Here is a 22,542-nt window from a genome sequence, read left to right on the forward strand (position 1 = left end):
CCCTAGACCTCAATTTCCTCATCTGCCAAATGAGAGGGTCGAATTGGCTGAATCACCATCCCCTCATCTCTCAGTAGTGGTGCTGGTGGCACTGAACTGCAGATCCTGGGTTTGTCGTGGGAAAGTCCTTTTAAAGCATGAAAAAGCAGCCTAAATTAAGCCTCGCACATCCCCCTCCTTGTTCAGAGGGAACAGACTGCTGGCTAGCCAGCTCTCCACATGTCATTGTTGTTGGCCTCAGAGGGAAACTCCTCAGGCTAGGCCTTGATCTTCTAAGAGGGAAACTGAGAAATAAACAACCCACTTTTTTTTTTTTAGCTTCAACTACTCAATCAATAAGTGCTTATGGACTGTCTACCTTGTGCCAGAAGCTATGTACTAGGCACCTGGGCGACATAATAACCAAGAGAAACGTGCTTTTTGAGACGTGTACTAATGACCAATGTATTCAAGAGGCATTGGATTTATTCTGCATGGCCCCAGCAGGCAGAGCTGGGACCAGTGGGTAGAAGGTGCAAAAAAACAGATTTGGGTTCCAGAATATAAGGGAAAACTTCCTAACAGTCGTTGTTCAGTCCTTTCAGTGTGTATGACTCTTCATGACCCCACCGAGGTTTTCCTGGCAAAGATACTGGAGTGGTTTGCCATTTCCTTCTCTGACTCATTTTACAGAGGAGGAAACTGAGGCAAATAGGTCCAGGGTCACACATCTAGTAAGTATCTTCAGGCTAGATTTGAACTCTGGTCTTCCTGACTCCAGGGTCAGCACTCTATCCACTGCCCAGTGCTAATAATTAGAGCTATCCAAAAGCAAATCAGGACAAGCTAGGTGGTACAGTGGATAGAGCACCAGGCCTAGGGTCAAGAAAACCTGAATTCAAATCTGGTCTCAAACACTTACTGTGTGACCCCAAGCAAGTCACTTAATTCCTATTTGCCTCAGTTTCTCATCTGTAAAATGGGGACACACTGGAAAAGGAAATGGCAAACCACTCCAGTATCTTTGCTAAGAAGATGCCATGGCCAAGTCCCTGGGGTCATCAAGAGTGAGAGATAACTGAACAACAAAAGCAGAACGCTGTCTCGGGAAGTAATGAGTACCCTAGCCCTGGGAGCCAGTCCAGTCCTAAAGGCTAAATGACTGCTTATCTGGGATATTAGAGGTGTAGATTTGGGTGTGGTGCTCATGGGGTTTTGGACTAAAAAAGTTCCAGGGTTACTTTCACCTCTAAGGTCCTATGAGTCTTTGAAAAGATAATTCATCAAAACAAACAAACAAACAAACAAAAGCAAAAAAGGGGCAGCTAAGTGGCACAGTGAATAGAGCTCTGGTCTTGGAGTCAGGAGGACCTGAGTTCAAATCTAGCCTCAGACACTCAACACTTACTAGCTGTGTGACCCTGGGCAAGTCACTTAACCCCATTGCCCAGTCAAAAAAAAAAAAGGAAAGAAAAGATAATTCACAAGATAAGGCATGTGCTGGGCATAATTTAGGCATCTTGGCCTAGGAGAAGGAGCACCAGATTGAAGTACTGAGTATCTGCATTGGACTTTGAAGGACAAACAGAGGCTGAATGTCAGGGCAGGGTGGTCTTCCAGAAGAGTTAACGAGGCACAGAAGCAAGAATCCACAAAGGTATGCTTACTCAGAATACGGAGAGTTGACCCATTCAACTGGAGTCACTGGTTTTTGTTGGTCATTGAGGACTGGTAATGAGGATTTAATGGCCCATGCTTCACACTGGTCATTGGGAGTGAAAGGATTTGAGGGCCATAAAGAAGCACCTTTAAGAAAAAAAAAAAGACTCCTATCTCAAAGTCCTGTGAGTTTATTCCCAAAATTCTGTTACCACAGTTCCAAAGGACTCATGATGAAATATATGCTATCCACCTCTAGAGAGAGAACTGATGAATTCTGAGTAGAAACTGAAGCATAGTTTTCTTGCTTTCTTTATTTTTCTTGCTTTTAAAAAAATATGGCTAATATGGAAATATGTTTTGTGTGATTTCACATGCGTAATTGATATCATATTGCTTGCCTTCTCAGTGGGTAGGGGAAAGAACTTGAAATTCAAAATTTAAAAAGAAAATAAGGTTTTAAATAAATAAATAAATAATTGGGAAGTTTTCTTAAAAAATTCTGTCACTAGAAATTTACTCCTTTGGCTTAAGCTTTTTCTCCCCATTAAGCTGAAAACATTTCTATGAGCCATAACACATTAAGTTGTATCAGTCATTTGTACCTGTGTGGGAATGAGATATTTAGTTGACTTTCTGAAAGCAGGTTTTGATACGAATGGTGGAGAGAGCTGGGAGTGCATTGTACCTGGGGAAGGAGCCCAGAGGGAAGAGTAATGCTAAAATGAAAAACAGAAAGATAAGTTAGACAAGGGGGCAGCTAGGCAGCAAAGTAGATAGAGCACCAGGCCTGGAGTCAGGAAGACTCATCTTCCTGAGTTCAAATTCAATCTCAGACACTTACTTTGTGATCCTAGGCAAGTCCCTTAAACTTGTTTGCCTCAGTTTCCTCATCTGTAATATGAGCTGGAGAAGAAAATAATAAACCACTCCAGTATTTCTGCCAAGAAACTCCCAAATGGGATTACAAAGAGTCAGATATGACTGAAAAATGACTGGACAACAACAAAAAATAAGACAAATCATTTATACTTCTCAATTTGACCCAGGGGCAACCCTTTTAAAGGCCTTCTTTAAAAGACAAGTAGGAGTTATTCTGTTATCTGTTATTCATACCTTTGTGAGATATAGTTTATCAGGTCCACTTTCCAAGATCAGATGGGTATCGATGTAATGGAAATTTTGATGGAGGATGGAAGAGAGAGATGTATAATTCTGGAGCACCGAGTATTGTCCTGGAGGGCAGATTTGGGGGTGGGAGGGAAAGGCATGAAATAAAAACACCTAGTTTGGGAAGTCAAAGGGAGGAAGGGAAGTGAAGAAATCAAAGAGGAGAAGAGTCAAAAGAGACGAGATCAATCAATCAACAGCTTTGGTTTTGGTGGTGATGTTGGTATCAGTAGTGATCACTGTTGTGGAAATGATAGTGATTATGGTGGTCATAATGGAAGATTGAAGAAAACACACTTCACAGTTTTTCTTGAGCTTATGCCAAATTCATAATCTTCTTCAGCCACCACACCTGAATACAGCCCCCAATGTACTGCATGAGGAAATATGGCCCTAGTGAAAACAATCATGGGAAGAAATGACAAACTCATTCAAGTATACACAAAGGAGGACCATGCTGGGGGTGGCACAGCCTGGAGGTCAGGGAGGGATTGATTCTCAAGATATTTGAAAGAGGGGAAGATAATGAAATGCTTGGATAAAATCTTGGAACTTATAAGTTTTTAAAACATTTTTTAATTGTATTATTTATTTATTTTTAGCATTCTTTTCTTTTTAAATTTTTTTAGTTCCAAATTCTTTCCCTTCCTCCCATCCCTCCCACACACACTGCAATATGATATCAATTACACATGTGAAATCATGCCAAACATATTTCCATGTTAGACATTTTTAAAAGCAAGAAAAATAAAGTGAGAAAATTATACTTCAATTTGCACTCGGAGTTCATCAGTTCTCTCTCTGGAGGTGGATAACATTTTTTCATCATGAATCCTTTGGAATTTTCTTGGATCACTGTATTGATCAAAGTAGCCAAATCTTTCACAGTTGATCATCATTACAACATTGCTATTACTGTGCACAATGATCTCCCAGTTCTTCTGCTTCTTTTTTTGTTTGTTTTTGGTTTTTTGCTAGGCAATGGGGTCAAGTTACTTGCCCAAGGTCACACAGCTAGCAAGTGTTATGTGTCTGAGGCCGCATTTGAACTCAGGTCCTCCTGAATCTGGGGCCGGTGCTCTATCCACTGCGCCACCTAGCTGCCCTCCATCTCCCAGTTCTTCCCACTCCACTTTACATCACTTCGTATAGAACTTGCCATATTTTTCTGAAACCACCACCCCTCATCATTTCCCACAGCACAATAGTACTCCATCACCATCATATGCCACAATTTATTCAGCCATTCCCCAATTGATGAGCATCCCCTTGACTTCCAGTTCTTTGCCATCACAAAAAGAAAAGCAATAAATATTTTTATACATATAGGTCCTTTTCCTTTTTCTTTGATCTCTTTGGGATACAGACCTCGTAATGGTACTGCTGGATCAAAGGGTATACATCATTTAATAGCCCTTTGACTCTAGTTCTAAATTGTTCTCCAGAATGGTCCAACCAGTTCACCACTCCACCAGCAGTTCATTAGTATACCTATTTTTCCCTCATCCTCTCTAGCATTTGTAATTTCTCATTGATGTAAAGTGATACCTCAAAGTTGTTCTAATTTGCATTTCTCTAATCAGTAGTGATTTAAAATATGGCTATGGATAACTTTGAATTCTTCTGAAAACTGCCTGTTTATATCCTTTGACCATTTATCAGTTGAGGTATGGGCTCTTATTCTTATAAATATGACTCAGTTCCATACTCAATATATATGTGAGAAATGAGTCCTTTATTAGAGAAACTTGCTATAGAAATTTTTTATATTATTTCATTGTCTATAAGGTTTCTTTTGGTTTTTGTTTTGTTTTGTTTTTCATTAGTCATGTCTGACTCTTCACGACCTATTTGGGGTTTTCTTAGCAAAGGTAATGGAGTTGTTTGCATTTACTTCTACAGCTCATTTTATAGAAGAAGAAACTGATGCAAACAGGATTAAGCGACTTGTCCAGGGTCACAAAGCTAGGAAGTGTTTGAGGCTGAATTTGAACTCAGGTCTTCCTGACTCCAGGCCCAGCACCCTATCCACTGCACCACCTAACTGCCCTCTTGTCCATGGTACCTTTTAGAAAAATGTAGTTTCTCAGATTATCCCTTTTAATTAGGTCTATTTTTGCTTTTGCGTTGTCTTAGATCATGACTGTTGCCTCTGCTTTTTTCAGTTTAGCTAAAGCATATTAGATTCTGCTCCAGGCCTTTATTCTAACTCTTCGTGCGTTTTTCTACTTCAAGTGTGTCGCTTGTAAACAATATATTGTTGGATTCTAGTTCCTAATCCATTCTGCTATCTGCTTCTGTTTTATGGGTAAGTTCATCCCATTCACATTCATAGTTATGATTACTAATTGTGTATTTCCCTCCATCTCATTTTCTTGCTTCTTCTTCTCTCTCTTTTTATACTGTGCCTCCTCAAAAGTCTCTTTTGCTTCTAACCTCTGCCTCTCTTAATCTACCCTCTGTTTTATCAACTCCCCCTCCCCCTTCTCCTATCCTCTTCTCTCCTATTTCCTTATTCCATAAGTTATATTTCTATACTCAGCTGAGTGTGTGTGTAGATAGATAGATAGATAGATTCTTCCCTCTTTGAACCAATTCTGATGAGAGTGAGGGTCATGCATTGCTCCCTCCTCCCCATTTTCCCCTCCACTGTGAAAGCCCTTTCTTGCACAGCTCTTTCACGTGAGAAAATTTCCCCATTCTATCTCTCCCCTTCCCCTTCTCCTAGTACATCCCTTTTTCTCACCTTGTCAATTTTTTTGGAGATCATTCCAACATAATTGACTCACATCCATGCCCTCTGTCTATTTAAACTCCTTTTAAGTGTTCTAATAATGATGAAGTTCTTAAGAGTTAGATGTATCATCTTCCCATATAGAAATGTAAACAGTTTAACTTTATTGAGACCCTTATGATTACTTGTTCATGTTTACCTTTTTTATTTTTCTCTTGAGTCTCGTGTTCAAAGGTCAAATCTTCTATTTAGATCTGGTCTTTTCCTCAGGAATGCTTGAAAGTCCTCTATTTGGGTAGGTTATTCTTGGTTGTAATCCTAGTTCCTTTGCTTTTTGGAATATCATATTCCAAGCCCTCTGCTCCATTAATGTGGAAGCTGCTAAATCTTGTGTGATCTTGAATGTTGCTCCACAATGTTTGAATTTTTTTCTGGTTGGTTGAAGCATTTTTTTCTTTGACCTGGAAGATCTGGGATTTGGTTATAATATTCCTGGCAGTTTTCATTTGGAATCTTTTTCAGGAAGTGATTGGAAGATTCTTTCCATTTCTATCATATTCTTTAGGTTTAAGATCATAGGGCAGTTTTCTTTGATAACTTCTGGAAATATGACATCTAAGCTCTTTTCTTGGTCATGGCTTTCAGGTAGCCCAATAATTTTTAAATTATTTCTCCTTGATCTATTTTCCAGGTCAGCAGTTTTTTTCTATGAAATATTTCACATTTTCTTCTAGTTTTTCACTCTTTTGACTTTCTTTTATTGTTCCTTGATGTCTCTTAAATTCACTAGCTTCCACTTGCCTAAATCTAATTTTTAAGTAATTGTTTTCTTCAGTGAGCTTTTGTATTTCCTTTTCCATTTGGCTATTCTGCTTTTTAAGGAGTTCTTGTCTTCAGTGAATTTTGTGCCTCTTTTATCATTAGGCCAATTATAGTTTTTTTAGGTGATATTTTTTCAGTATTTTTTTGTTCTTCTTTACCAAGATTTTAATTCTCTTTTCATAATTTTCCTTCAACACTCTCATTTCTTTTCCCAATTTTTCCTTTACCACTCTTATCTCTTTCTTCAACTCTTCCAGATTTCAACTTTTGTTGAGTTTGGGTCCAACTAGTATTTTCCTTTGAGGCTTTTTTGTAGCTGTTTTCACATTGTTGTCTTCTTCTGAATTTATGTCATGGTCTTCCTTGCTACCACAGTAGCTTTTTATGGTCAAATTCTCTTTTTGTTCTTTGCTCATTTTCCAGCCTATTTCTTGACTTTGAACTGTATGTTAAAGTTGGGCTCTGCTTATCTGGGGGTGGGAAGACACTGTCCCAAGCTTCAGGATTTTTTGCACTATTGTTTTCAGAGCCAGTTCTGAAAGTCTGCAAGTTTGGGGTGGTTCCAAGATGGTGTGATCCAGGGGAAGGTGTGGTTACTGTTCTCACAGTCTATACTCTGGTCCTTCCCAGAAATGGACTTTCATCCCCTGCAGCCACAAGGGCTAAGTGCTCTCTTTGCCTTGGAACTGTGACCAGGACTCCCAACTTTCCTCTCTGGCTTGGAAGTGCCGCCCAGAATTGCCTATGGGCAGTAGAGTTGTCCATCAGTGCAAGCTACACTCAGTGCCAGCAAAGGGTCTTCTGTAATCTCTATCTGACCAGTTGTCCAAACCCTTTACTGTCTCTGGACTGAGAGCTCCCAAATCTGCAGCTGCTACTGCTGCTGCAGCCACTGCTGCCACTATGTGTGTGGGCTCAGGACAGGCCTCCACCCTGGAGTAACAAACTTCTTCTGCAGACCTCCTAAGTTTTGTTAAGAAGAAAAAATCCTTCACCTTAACCTTTTGTTGGCTCTGTCACTCCAAAATTTGATTGAGGCATTATTTTAAAGTTATTTGGATGGGAATGTTGAGAGAGTTCATCTGGGTTACCTCTAATCTGCCATCTTCGCTCTGTCCCCTCTCCTCAGGAACTTATAATTTTGTAAAAAGAAAGAGACAGCATCAAAAACTACCAACCTACATGCTTACTTTCCTATATTCTTATGAGAATAAGCAATAAAGCCTTGTCTCAGATAAAATTGAGTCCTTCCCACTTATGGGAACCCCTGTAAATATCTTCCATCTGAGACATTTTTTGTTGGATAGCTTAGTTTTTGATATCCACTAGAGAAAAAATTGCAAAAAAAAATTTTTTTCTCTGTTTTAAGCTATAATTGTACAGTTATTTTTTTCCAGTATGTTCCCCCTATAAGTCAGTTCTTTCTGAGATGATTTTTGCATACTTTTGCATTTGTTGGTACAATGAATGTTTAAATACTGATACTTACTGTATTACTGAGTCCCTAAAATGCAATTGCCCAACAACTTGCCTAGAGTATACTATGATAGTTGATAAATATTCATTTTTTTCTTTTAAGCTATTATAAACTATTTGCCTTCTTCATGACATGAATCCAGACAGCTTGTCTTAGTTCATTTTGAATTTCGTGTCCATAGTATAAGGTTGCATGTTGGCCTGGAAACCCCCAAGTAATCAATTCTAAGAGATCAAACCCTTCTCTTGGGAGTCTCACACTTGTTCAGGATTTAATTGATGCTGTTTTCTTTGTCTCTGAGTGCCCTTGCCATGACAGGTATCCAGTGAGGGAAATTTCGGGAACCCTTTGGTACAGGGACCCGGAAAAAATTGCCTGGATGTGAAAGGAAATCATTACCTATGGTACAGTAACCTCTGGAGAAATCTTGGTGTGCCCTGTGTAGATAGGGACACCTAGACATTTTGGTCCTGACCCCAGTTGGATGGTATTGGGTACTGAGGGAATTGTAGAAGACACAATTCACATAAGACTATTTGATTTCTTACCTAGGGTCAAGGAGGGTGACAACTAGTCACTTTGACAAGAGTCTCCACATGGTCTGGGAAGGTTTGTAGGAATCAAGTTTCATCCTGAGATACGAAGCTAATTTTCTTTGCCTTTTCTTTTCTTTATTGCCTGTGCAATGGGGCCAGCCATTTTTGAGTACCAATACTATTAATCAAACAGTCATATTTTATAAGCTTTGTAAATATTCTCTGTTTATTGAATATATGCATAATTGTATTTGGAGACAATTAAAGTTATCACTGGATTAGGATCATACTACGGTAACCGTTTTGAGACTCATTCCCATATAGCACCGGGGATATAAGTGGGGAAAAAAATCCTGTGCCTCTCCAGGACCCTAGAGAACCATTCTGTATTGAGGAAATGGATCAGATTTTCAAAATACACCCACATTCTGGTTCTCATGGCTCCTTCTTGGGCCTAACTGATCCCTCCCCATATGGACCATGGACCCCTGAATGATCTCTTGAGCAAAGAAGCAGGAAATGCCAGCCAGGGCCTAGGGCCTGGTGGCCTCATCAGCCTCAATGAAGGGGATGGGAGTGGGCATGCTTCTATTGTGATGTCATTGCTATTCAAATAGTCTCTTACTCTTCCTGCCTGGGTCTGGGTAATGGGCTCAGCAGCCGGGGCTTGGAGAAGATAACAGCTTCCTGGGGGTATCACCCTACATACTTAGGGAGCTGACGCCTTCCTTTTGGGCAGCAGCCTCCCCCAGACAGGATGCTTGGCTGAAGGCAAAGCTCCAGAGAGAGCAGGACAGGAACAGCCAGTCAGAAAATTTGATAACCCATTGAGAGCAGAATCTAGAGCTTCTAGAAGAGGCATACCTCTTCTAGACTCAAAGCCAAGCTCCAATGCCACCTTTTTTATCCACAGATCTGGTCATTCATTCATCCATTTAACAAGCATTTATTAGATGCCTCTTCAGTGCCAGGCACTGTGCTGGAGACTGAGGACATAAAAACAAACAAAAAACATAAGAGTCTCTTCCTTAGAAATGCTTGCCTTCTCTTGGCCATATCACTCTTCTGCTCACCATCTCTCAGTGGCTTCCCATTGACTACCAAGTGAAGTTCAAGCTTCTTAAGCTGTCATTCAAGACATTTTTTTCAGCCTTGTGCTATCCTAATTCCGTCCAGCTACAGTAAACTCCAGCTAAATTGGACTATTCACCATCCTTGTGCATGTCCCATATTTTCCTGTCTTTAGGTCAAGCACAGGGCACTGAACGTAGTAGGACCTTAAGAAATATTTGTTAAATTAAATTGAATGGGCACTGGGGATACATGAAGACTAAGTGCTGACATTGATATAGCACCATATCCAGGAATGACTGTGATGTTAAAAACAAAAGGAATCAATAAAACTGCCTTTTTTAATGTTTGGGAACAAAGAACAAAGAGGAGAGTAGGCCTACCGGACCAGATGGTATAATAGACAACAAAGAGGAGGCAGAACTATTCAGTTTATAGTTTGTTCCTGTGAGGCAATGTTGATATGCTGGAAAGAACCCTGCCTCTGGAGGCATGGGGTCAAATCCACTTTAATGCTTCTTGAGAAGTCTCATTTAACTTCCCTGGATCTTAATTTCCTCACCCTAAAAAAAAAGATGGTTAGATTACATGACCTCTGGGGTCTGTTCCAGATCTAGGACCCTAGGATCTTCTCTTTCAAAGAGAATAATTTTTAAAATGGAAGAGCTACCTGCATCTCCAACTGTCAACGAGACAACTCTCTGGAGGTCTGACTGGCACTACAAACTCAGCTTGTTCCAAACTGCACTGCTGCTGTCTTTCCCCTGACTCATTCCTCCCTCTGACATCACTGTTTTGGTCCGTGGCATGGTCATTCACTCATATCACTGTGTTTAAAAGCTTTATGCTATTGTTAACTTTTGACTATCATTTCTCATGGGCAGTTACCAAGTCCTATTAACTGTGACTCTGAAACATCTCTTACATCTTCTCCTCCCTGTTCTCATTGCCATCGCTTAGTAGAGGCTTTCATTTATACCAGCCTGGACTACTACATAAATATCTTGCACAATGTAAAAATTAATTATTAAATGAATAGTTTGTGACCACTTAAAAATAAGAAAAAAATCACCACCTAATTGTTGTTGTGCAGTTATGTCCAATTCTTTGTGACCCTGTTTTGGGGTTTTCTTGTCAAAGTTACTGGAGTGGTTTGCCATTTGTTTCTCCAGCTCATTTTATAGATAAGGAAACTGAGGTGAACAGAGTGAAGTGACTTGCCCAGGGTCACATAACTAGCAAGTATCTGAGGCTGGATTTGAACTCATAAAGATGAGTCTTTCTGATTCTAAACCCAGTGCTCTATCCGTTGTGTCACCTAGGTGCCCTGCACCGCCCAGCAGCTCCTCATTAACTGGACCAGCCTGGACTATTATGTAAATCTGTAGCACAATATGAAAATGAGTTAAGTGAATAGTTTGTGATCACTTGAAAAGGAGAAAAGTCATCCTAAGGAGTCACCTTGAGCTCACTAAAAGAATATCATACCAAAATAAAATTGTTTTAATTTTTGATAGGTTTCCTAGACTGATAAAACTGGGGGAATGCTGTGCAATCTGCATTTCAGCAAGGCTTTGGACAATATCTCTTTCGACAAGATAGAGAAATATGTGGTGAATGAAAGCAGTTAGAGGGTTTCATAATGAGTTGAACAGCTGTACTCAGAATGTTTATTTAATGGCTCAGGGACAAGTGAGGAATAGGTCTATAATGTCATGCTCTGTAGGATTCTGTCCTTGGGCCTGTTCTAATTCAACATTTTTGATCAAAGAAACAGATGGTCATATTTATCAAATTTGAATATGACAGAAAGTCCCCATATATGCCAAAATATTTATAGTACATTTTTTGTGACAGCAAAGAATTGGAAACAAAGTTGTTGCCTATCAACAAAGTATGGTATGTGAAGGTACTAGAGTATTACTGTGCTATAAGAAATGATGACTAAGTTGAACACAGAGAAACACAGAAAGACCTAGCTGAACTGACACAGGATGAAGTAAGCAGGGCCAAGGAAACAATAGACTTAATTGACTACGAAGATGTAAATGGAAAGAACCATCATAAAATAATTAAAAGTGAATGTTGCTACATTATCAAGAACAGTGGTGACTTTAAAGAAGAACTATGAGAAGAAACCCCACCCCACCCCACTCATTTGCAGAGATGAGAGGTCCATGGGTAGTGAGACACTGAACATATTTTCAGGCTCCTTCGATGTATTGATTAGTTTTGCTGATTTTTACTCTTTTCTTTAAAAACATTATTTGTTCAGCCATTCATGTACCACAACTTATTCAGCCATTCCCCAAATGATGGCCAGCCTCTCAATTTCCAATTCTTTGCCAGCACAAAAAGAGCTGCTATAAATATTGTTGTACATGTAGGTCCTTTTTTCCATTTCTATGATCTCTTTGGGATATAGCCCTAGAAGTGCTATTACTGGGTCAAAGGGCATGCACATTTTTATAGCCCTTTGGGCATAGTTCCAAATTGCTCTCCAAAATAGTTGGATCATTTCACAACTCCACCAACAATGCATTAGGTCCCAATTTTCCCACAGCTTCTCCAACATTTATCATTTTCCTGTTTTGTCATCTTGGCCAATCTGATAGGTGTGATGTGGGTACCTCAGAGCTGTTTTAATTTGCATTTCTCTAATCAATAGTGATTTAGAGCATTTTTTCATATGGCTATAGATGGCTTTAATTTCTTCATCTGAGAACTACCTGTTCATATCCTTTGACCATTTATCAATTGGGGAATGACCTGTATTCTTATAAATTTGACTTAATTCTCCATACATTTTAGAAATGAGGCCCTTATCAGAGATGCTGGTTGTAGAAATTCTTTCTCCATTTTCTACTTTCCTTCTAATCTTGGTTACACTGGCTTTGTTTGTGCAAAAACTTTTCAATTTAATGTAATCAAAATGATCCATTTTGCATTTCATAATGTTCTCTATCTCCTGTTTGATCATGAATTCTTCTGTTCTCCATAAATCTGATAGGTAAATTATTCCTTGCTCTCCCAGTTTGCTTACAGTATCAGCCTTTATATCTAAATCATGAACCCATTTTGACTTTATTTTGGTATATGGTGTGAGATTTTGGTCTATGCCTAATTTCTGCCATACTCTTTTCCAATTTTCCCAGCAGTTTTTGTCAAAGTTGTGGTATATGAATGTAATGAAATACTATTGTGCTATAAGAAATGATGAACAGGCAGACTTCAGAAAAACCTGGAAAGACTTGTATGGTCTGATGCTGAGTGAAGTGAGCAGAACCAGGAGAACATTGTACACAGTAACAGCCATGACTAATACTGATAGATTTAACCCTTCTCAGCAATACAGGGATCTAAGACATCTCCAAAGGCCTCATGATGGAAAATGCTATCCATATCCAAAGAAAGAACTGTGGAGTTTAAATGCAGATTGAAGCATACTATTTGCTATTTTTTTTCTTCTGTTGTGTTTTGTTTCCTTTTTCTGGCGGTTCCTCCTATTGGTTCTAATTCTTCCTTACAACATCACTAATGTGAAAATATGTATAATAGGAATGTATATGTATAGCCTATATCAGATTGCTTGCTGTCTTGGGAAGGGAGGTGGGGAGGAAGGGGGAGAAAAATTTAAAACTCAAAAGCTTATGGAAGTGATTGTTGATAAATCAAAATAAATTAATTAAATAAAAAAATGTTATTTGAAGGGACAGCTAGGTGGCACAGTGGATAGAGCTCCAGCCTTGGAGTCAGAAGGACCTGAGTTCAAATGTGACCTCAGACATTTGACACTTACCAGCTGTGTGACCCTGGGAAGTCCCCAATTGCCTCACAAAAAAACTATATATATATATATATATATAATATTATTTGATATGTGGGATGGCTCTCTGGGAGGAAGAAGAATACTGGAGGAAAATAAGTTGTGATATATGTATACACACAGACACACACACACACATACGGGCTATAAAACTGTGTAAACCTATTGATCCAGCAATACTGCTACTAGATCTGTACCCCAAAGAAATTAAAGAAAAAGGGAAAGGACTTAAATGTACAAAAATATTTATAGCAGCTTTTTATGGCAACAAAGAATTGGAAACTGAGGGGATGCCTATCAGTAGAGGAATCCCAACTTTCTCCCATTCACCCAGACTTATAGTGCCACCCTGTGGCTTGGACTCCCCTCAAAAGAGCAACACTTGGAACTCAGAAGTTCACAGCAGGGGGAAAAGTACGCTTATCTAAGAAGTACTTCTGTCCCAAAGCTGAAGTTGGGGAGCTGAAGGAGTTTATTCCTATGCTCCTATGCAGAGACTTTCCTGATCTCCAGGACCCAGGTCCACTGTTAACTCTTCTGCTTTCCCAGGAACTCTTCAGAAAGGGGGCCCAAATGGCTAAGATTCTGCCAAAGACATCCTTTTTTATGTACCAAACTGAAGAGGTGGCTCTGATCTCCAACAGGGCAAGTCACTCAATGCATCCAGAAAGTCCCAAACAAAGGCTTGACACTCATCAATTTGTCCATTTGGCTGGGAATCTACTCGATCAACTCCCTTATAGATTGCTTTCCTTTCATGCTCTTTTTAGCTCTGCAATCCAGTTTCTGACTTCATTGTTCAACTGAAACAGCTCTCTCCAAAGTTACTAATGACCTCTTAATTACCATATCTTTTCTTAGGCTCTCATCCTTCTTAATCTCTGTTCATTTTCGGACCCTTTCAAACAACATCTCTTCTCTCTAGGTTTTCATGACATCATTTTCTCTGTCTGACCTCTCCTCAGTCTCATTTGCTGAATCTTCAGTATCAGTGCATGTCCCCCAAGGCTCTGTACTTGGCCTTCTTGTCTTCTCCCTCTATACTGTTTTGCTTAGTGAGTTCATTAGTTCCCATGTATTCAATTATTATCTCTATGCAGATGATTCTTACATCTATTTATCCAGCCCTAATCTCTCTCTGGGCAGCTAGGTGGCACAGTGGATAGAGTGCCTTGCCTGGAGTCAGGAGGAAGATTCATCTTCCTGAGTTCAAGTCTGGCCTCAGACACTTCCTAGCTGGGTGACCCCAGGCAAGTCACTTAACCCTGTTTGCCTCAGTTTCCTCATCTGTAAAATGAGCTGGAGAAGGAAATGGCAAATCACTCTAGTATCTTTGCCAAGAAAACCTCAAATAGGGTCACAAAGAGTTGGACATGACTGAAATAACCGAACAATAAAATCTCCCTCCTGTCCTCCAGTCTAGAATCTCTGGTTACCTGTTGGACGTTTCAAACTAGACTTTCCATAGATATCTTAAATTCTATAAGTCCAAAAATGAACTAATTATCTTTTCCATCAAACCCTCCTCTCTTCCTACCCATTCTCCCAGTTATTCAGGCTTTCAACCTAAGTGTCACCCTCAATTCCTCACTCTCTCACCTCCCATTTCCAATCAGTTATCAATTCTACTTTTACATAACTTACATATCCTCCACTCTCTCTCATCTCCCCCATTCAGTCTCTATGACTCCCAATCAAGTGTCAAGGCCTGTCGATTTTATTTTCATAACATATATTCCCCCTTCTCTCCTATGATATTGTCACTATATTGGTCCAGGCCCTCATCATCTCATGCATGGACACTGAAATATCCTTTGGGTTGGTTTTCCTACCTCAAATCTTTTACCTCTCCAGACCTTCCCCCAGTCAATCAAAGTGATCTTCCTGAAGAGTAAGTCTGACCATAAAATCCCCTTCCCTCTTCCACCCCCAGACCCATTCAGTAAACTCCAGTGTCTCCCTGGTACCTTAAGGATCAAACATAAAATCCTCCAGCTTTTAAAGCCCTTCATAATCTGACCCTTTCATATCTCTTTCATATCTTCCAGTCCTCTTATATCTCACTTTGTTTCATGTACTTTGAACCAGTGACACTGGCCTTCATGCTTTTTTCAGACAAAATACACTATCTCCTGGTTCCATGCACATTCATTATCTGTCCCCCATGGCTGGAATTCTCTTCCTTCATATCTCTATCTCCATCTTTCCTGGCTTCCTTCAGTTCTCAGCCATATTTTTACTTTCTGCAAGAAGTCCTTCCTGATCCCCCTAAAAATGCTAGTTCTTTCCTTCTAAGATTATACCCAATTTATCTTTTACATATTTTGTTGTACAAAGCTGTGTTGCATTGTCTCCCCCATTCAACTGTAAGTATATTAAGAGCAAAAATTGGGTTATTTTGGTTTTCATTATTGTGGGGGGTTTTTACCTTTCTTTGTATCTCCAGTGCTTAGCACAGTGCCTGGCACTTAGTAGATATTTAATAAATTCTCCTTGACTTGACTTGGGATCTTAGCTCAGTCAAGGGTGTGGGACTTGGCACAAGTTGTCTTGTTAATAGTAGAGGACCTCTGGCTCTTCTCACCACAGTGAACTAATCACACAGCAGGGTCAGTAGTCAGTCCTGACAAGGAGAAGCCCACCTCAATCCATGCTGGTCCTGGCGTCTTCCCACCCCTGAGCTTGGCATCAGCTCTATTACTTCATTCTGTCTCTTAACGCGCACGCACACATACACCAAGTCCAAAGATTTTGCTGCTCTGAGCCACAGGAAGGATAGGAATGGAGATGTAGAATGACAGGGGCATGAAGTCAGAACCATGGCATGTTAGAGCTACAAGGAACCTTAAGAGGGTTTTTCCAGCTCATCTCATTCCTTGTAGAGCTGAAATGGAGACCCAATAGATTTAAAAAAGAAAAAAAAATGTGTGTCCTTACAAAAAAATAGGCAGAGTAAAAATTCCAGCCAGTTGATGTTTCTAATTACAGAATCCCAGAATCTTCGAGCTGGAAGGAACTTTAGAGACCAGCTAATCCAACCTCTACATCAACCAGAATCTCCTCTACAAACATGCAGGAGAAGTAGATCATCCTGACTATTTTGGAGGGAGAATATATTATTTCCTTCATGCCAATTTTGGATTGCTCTAATTATGAAACTTTTCCTTACCTCAGCCAAAATTGAGTCTTGTGAACTGCAATTCAGCTCCATTTTATAAATTAATAAGGGCCCTGTGTCAGGCCCTGTTCTAGGTGCTGAGCATAGGTGCCTTTGTATTAGCTGATTTCAATGCCTGGAATGCATTCCACCTGTCTTCCTGCTCAATGCTACCTTCAACATGAAGCCTTTCCTGACCCTCCCAGCTACTAGTGCCCTCTCTCCCTAACTACCTAATCAGCTCTCGCTAGCTAACATTTAATTACTTTGTGTTTATTCTATATACACTTATCTAAGTCTCTCCTGTCTCCCTGTTAGGACAGAAGTTTCTTTTGAGTGGCTTTTTCATTCTTTCTGTTGTTATCCTCAAAGCCTAGCACAGTGCCTGGCACATAGTATGCACTTATTAATACTTGATTGGGGTTTACATTCTACTTACATTCTAACTCCCATCCTCAGCTCATAGATCTGCCCTCTTGTATAGGGGAATGAGTTGTGATTTGGTCAGTGAGAACTCTCTGTGGAGGAGTACCCTTCACTAACACAATCACATCATATCTATCACTTCATAGGTAAATCCTGCATTTGAGTCACAGAAAAGTTAAGTGAGTTGCCCAAGGTCACACACCAGGACCCACTTAAATGTATATAAATAAATGTATTTTGATACATTAATACTCTGAACCTCCTTTTGACCTCAACTTCAATTGCAACGTTACATTTACTCTTTTATTTAAAAATGATTTTATTGATATTATCTGTTTCTTACATCACCACAGTATCCCATGTATCCCTTCCCCAAGAGCCATCCCATATAACAAATAGTGGTTTTTGTCTTTTAGAGGGGGAAAAATAATCAGCATAATTTGAGAAAGTCTGAATATATGTGCAATGTGTAACAACTGTGAACCTCCCATCTCCACCAAAGGGTAGGTTGGGGGTGCCTTCTCATGTCTCTTCCTTCCAATCCCCCTTGATCTTTATAACTCTGTTACATTTACTTTTGATTTTTTGATGCGTTGATCTTTCTATTTATGTTGCTATAGTTACTGTGTATGTTGTTTTCTTGGCTCTGCTTACTTCTAAACTCATCATCAGTTCATATCACTCTTTCCATGCTTCTTTATCTTCATCACACACATAATTATAGCATAGAAGTATTCTATCATATTCATGTAGCACAATTTGTTTAGCCATTTCCCAATCAATGTCTACTTTGTTTCCATTTCTTAGCTACCACAAAAAGTGCTGCTATAAATATTTAAGAACATATTATATTTAGTCTTAAACTCTGGCCTGCTCCCCTTCTCTTTCTTCTCCAGTGCTTTGCATAGTGCCTGGCACACAGTAGGTGCTTAATAAATGCTTATTGACTTGACTTGACTTATTTCACGGTGTTAGTACCTAGAAGGCAAGGTCAGCTAAGTAAAGTGCCTTGCACACACATTAACCAATAACAATGAGATTTCCAAGGGGACTGGGGGAGGGCTGGGGATCCAGGGAGAGAGAAAAAGTCAAAGGGGAATCCAGGGAAAACTTGGGAATTTATGGCTTTCGCCCATTAGAGCATCTTCTCTCCCTCACTCTAGCCTCGTCTCTGTGACAGGGTTTGTGGAGGAGAGGGCAAGGGACCAAAGAAGTTGGTGAAAGGTCTCTGGGAAATGTATCTCCCTTGGGTTTCTAATATCCTCCCAGGCCCCAAACGACCTTCTGTGCCCCAGCTGATAAGAGAGGCAAAGTGAGGAAACCCTCGTCCTCTGGTGCTCTTTTCCTCAGAACTTGGGATAACCAAAGAAGAGCTGTATCTGGCCCGAGTGCCTCCCCCTAGCTCCCCGTGGAATCTTTCACTCTTCTTGATCTGAACCTCTCTTTTTCCTCTGAAGTCACAGAAGCTCTAGATGAATCATAGGACCTAAGGACTAGAAGAGACCTTGGATATTATCCAGGCTGTGCTTCCCAACTTGTAGGCCTCAGAAGTTGGAAGCAAAGGGAAAGAGGGTCAGTGCTATTGCAGAGAATCTTTAAATCCATGTGCTCAGCAAGCATTATTATTTTCATCTTTATTTCAAGCAAAATATCCAGTGTGACTCACTTTGATAAATTAGCAAACATATCTCCTATAGGCAGAATAAAAATATTACACTTATATGTATCACTATTTTTCAAATTGTGTATAGCTGCTGCTATGATTGATAAAATGCAAATTCACTTCAAAGCATCACTAAACTCATTGAATTCAACACATTTATTAAGCCCCTGAAATGTTCTAGATGAGTCACTAGGTGGCTCAGTGGAAAGAATGCCAGGCCTAGAGTCAGGAAGACTCATCTTCCTGAGTTCAAATCTGGCCTCACCTACTTACTAGCTGCATGACCCTAGGCAAGTCACTTCATCCTGTTTGCCTCAGTTCCTCATCTGTAAAATAAGATGGAGAAGGAAATGACAAACCACTCCAGTATCTTTTTCAACAGCAAAATGTTCCATCCAGGTACTATGGATTGATTGATATTAGTCTAGACTTGTGATCTCATGGGCCTAGGAAACTCCTAGTATAGGAACTCCCTTCACCAATGCAAATTTTTTTTAATTTACTTTTTCTTTTCTTTCATTTTCTTTTTTCTTTTCCTTTTCTTTTTGTTCATTTCTTTCTTCCCTTTTTTTTTTTTTAGACTAGGCCTCCCTTTCTCACCCAGGCTGGAAATGCAGCAGCTACTCATGGGCCTAATCCTGCTACTGATCTACCCAGAAGCTTTGGGCCAGTTCTGTCCCTCTTTAGGCAGCATGATGACCTCCCCAAACCTCTCATTGGGGTGTACTACATTAGTGCCAGACTTAGTTTGGACACGCAATTGGCTTAGCCCACTGCAGCTCATAACTCCTGAATTAAGAGATGTACCAGCTTCAACTTCCCCAGCAGCAAGGATTTCGGGCATGTCCAACCACATCTGCTTTACCAATGCAAATCTACAATTCATCTTTAACTTAGAGTTTTCAAAAGTTGCCTGGGACACTGAGAGGTCATGTGACTTGCCAAGAGGTAGAATTTGACCCTCCTCTTTCCTTGCTCCAAAGCTAGCCCTTTATCCATCACACACTTCTACAAACACAAAAAATAAAACAGCCCCTAATGTCAAGGAATTTACACTCTATTGGTGGAGACGAAGCATGTATACAAATAAGTAGCACAAATGTAATCCAGGTTTCCAACCAAGTCTGGGACATTTTTTTCATGAGACTTTCCTAATTGGTGTAGATAATTCCACAATACATGACTATGTGAGGGGTGTAGTTGGTTCAAGAATTATGGAGAAGAGAAACATTCATTCCTTCTATGAGTAAGAATACATGCAGTTCCAAATTCTCTTCAAGACTGACTACAGAGAGAGAAAAAAAAAGATTTGGAAGTGACAATTATGTATGGGAATCTGGCACTTCAACAAAGTCTTTGATTTCCAGCTTCCCTCTCTAGAGACTTTGGAGAATTTCCCCTTGGGTGAGATCAGAGCCTCTCTCTTGGTTCAGCTGAGATATTTCACTCCCATTCAAAGAGCTCATTTACTTGTATATTTTTGATATATTTTGATTTACAGAATTTCTCCAATTTCTGTTTACTATCTGCTTGTAGAAACAGATTACTATTCACTGTTTGTGATAGTCTTTTATGTAACTAGCATTTGGTGGGAAGGAATCAAGCCTAAGGGTGCAAGCTTGGAGTATCCTGTAAGGGTTAGCAACCAGAGAAGCTAGCAGCTTTGTTGCTTTTGAATCTAAAAATCATGCCTTTAGACCAGTTATATTTAAGGAAGCAGACAGACATAATTGTAGTTTGGTATTCCCTCTCTCAAAAGAGAACCAGAGCAGCCAGCCTTATGGCCCATCTCTTGCTTCACTCAAGGCAGGAATCACAGTCTCCCTTAAAGGGAATAGGCAAGGTTTCAGAGATCCATCCACATCTTACTGCTAGATGCGTTTAAACAACTCTTATGGACATATGTAACCAACAGCACACACCTTACACAAAAGACATACAAAGTAATAGATGGTAATGCCAAGAAAAAGAGGACAATAACAATTGCAAAGGTGAGAAAAGATTGCATGTTGCAGGTGATGCCTGAGCTATGCCTTGGAGGAAGTTGTGGATTCTATAAGGCAGAGACGATTAGAAGTATATTGCAGACATGGGGAGGTGGGAGATGGAGTGGCATGTATGGGGGATCGTCAGTAAAGCAATTGAACTGGAAGAGGCAGTATATTATGAAATAAGGCAGATTGGGCATATTGCAGAAGGCTTTAAATGAAAGGCTGACATCTTCACATTTTACCCTGGGTAGGTAAAAATAGGTAAAGGTCTGAATACTAAGATATCTAAGGAACTGGTTAAAATTTATTTTAAAAAAAGACTCATTTTTAATTGATAAATGGTCTAAGGACATGAGAAGATTCTTTTCCAAGGAAGAAACTCAGGCTATTTATAGCCATGTGGAAAAAATACTCCAAATCATTTCCAAATAGAGAATTGCAATTTAAAGCAATTCTAAGATTCTACCTCACACCCACTAGAGTGCCAAGGATAACAAAAAAAAAAAAGGAAAATGATAAATGTTGGAGGGAATGTGGGAAAACAGGCACACTGATGCACTATTGCTCAGTCTGTGAATGGGTACAACCATTCTGGAAAGCAATTTGGAATTATAAACAAAAAGTTACTAAAATACATGCCCTTTGACCCAGCCATACCTCTCCCAGTCCTATATCCAAAAGAGGTCAAAGAAAGAGGAAAATGGATGAAACGACTAAACAACAGCACAGATTTAGAGATAGATTTAGAAATATATAGAGGTAAATATATCTATGTCTATCTATAGATAGCTATATAGAATATATATTGATATAGATATATAGTATGTATATATCTATCTCTATGGATATGGATATATAGTATGCATATATCTACATCTATATAGATATCTATCTAAAGATAGATATATGTGTAGGTATGTCTATGTATATGTGTATTATATGTATACATACACATATATACATGTATGTATATATGTATATACATACATGTAGATATATATAGCCATTGAGGGAATCTGTTTTACTTGACTTTATTACAAAAATTTTGTTTTTCTTTTTTTTCCAATGAGATGAGGAGTGGGAGGGAGAAGAAACAGATTTCTGTTAATTTTTTTTAAATAGAGAAGTGGAGTGTGCCACAAATGTACAATGTTGCATGTGCTTTCAGATGAGGTCACTGAATTATTAGTATTACTTATTTGTTTCACTATGGCAAGAGTAATATACAAACAAAACACATCAGCAAAAAATTTTTTTTAAAAATTTTTCTTCTTTAGGTAACAGGGAGCAACTGAGAGAAAGAAAGGAGGAGCCAGGACATAATGGGCAGGAACAAGATGATGTTCCAGCAAAGGAGACTGAGAAGGAGTGGTCATACAAGTAGGAGGGAGAACCAAGACAGAGCAAAGTTGCAAGAAGCCAAAGGAGGCAAGCATGTCCAGGAGAAAGATGTGGGCAGCAGCGTCTAAAGTCGCCAAGAAGTCAAGTAGAATGAAGCTCAAGAAATGGATTTCACAGTGGAGAGATGATGGATAACCTGGAAGATAATTTCAATCAAGTGATTGGATCAGATATCAATTAGCAAAGGAATGAGGAAAGAGAGGGAAGTGATGAGATGGAAGCAATGACCATAGAAGGTCCCTTCCAGAAGTTTGGCTATAAAATGGAGAAAAGATCTAAGGTGATAGTTTGAGAGGGCAGCAGTGTCAAATAAAGTTTTTCAGCATTTTTTGTTAGGACTTTTTTTAAGTATAGGGAAGATCTCGGCAGGTTTGTAGGCATCAGGGAAGGAGCTAGTGGATAAAGGGAGACTGAAGATGAGAGAAAGAAGGAATGAGCTAAGAGGAAAGCTCCTAAAGAAAACAGGAATGGAAAGGATCAAGGGCACAAGTGGAGGCATTGGCCTTGGCAAGAAGGGCCATCAGAGACTGAAGGAAAAGAGGCAGGGCAGGGGTGGGGAAACCGTAGCCTTGAGGCCACATGTGACCCTTTGACTGAATCCAAACTTCATAGAACAAATCCCCTTAATAA

The sequence above is a fragment of the Phascolarctos cinereus genome, unplaced genomic scaffold (genome assembly GCF_003287225.1).
Source record: "Phascolarctos cinereus isolate Bilbo 61053 unplaced genomic scaffold, phaCin_HiC Scaffold_2;HRSCAF=192, whole genome shotgun sequence".
Taxonomy (NCBI): Eukaryota; Metazoa; Chordata; class Mammalia; order Diprotodontia; family Phascolarctidae; genus Phascolarctos; species Phascolarctos cinereus.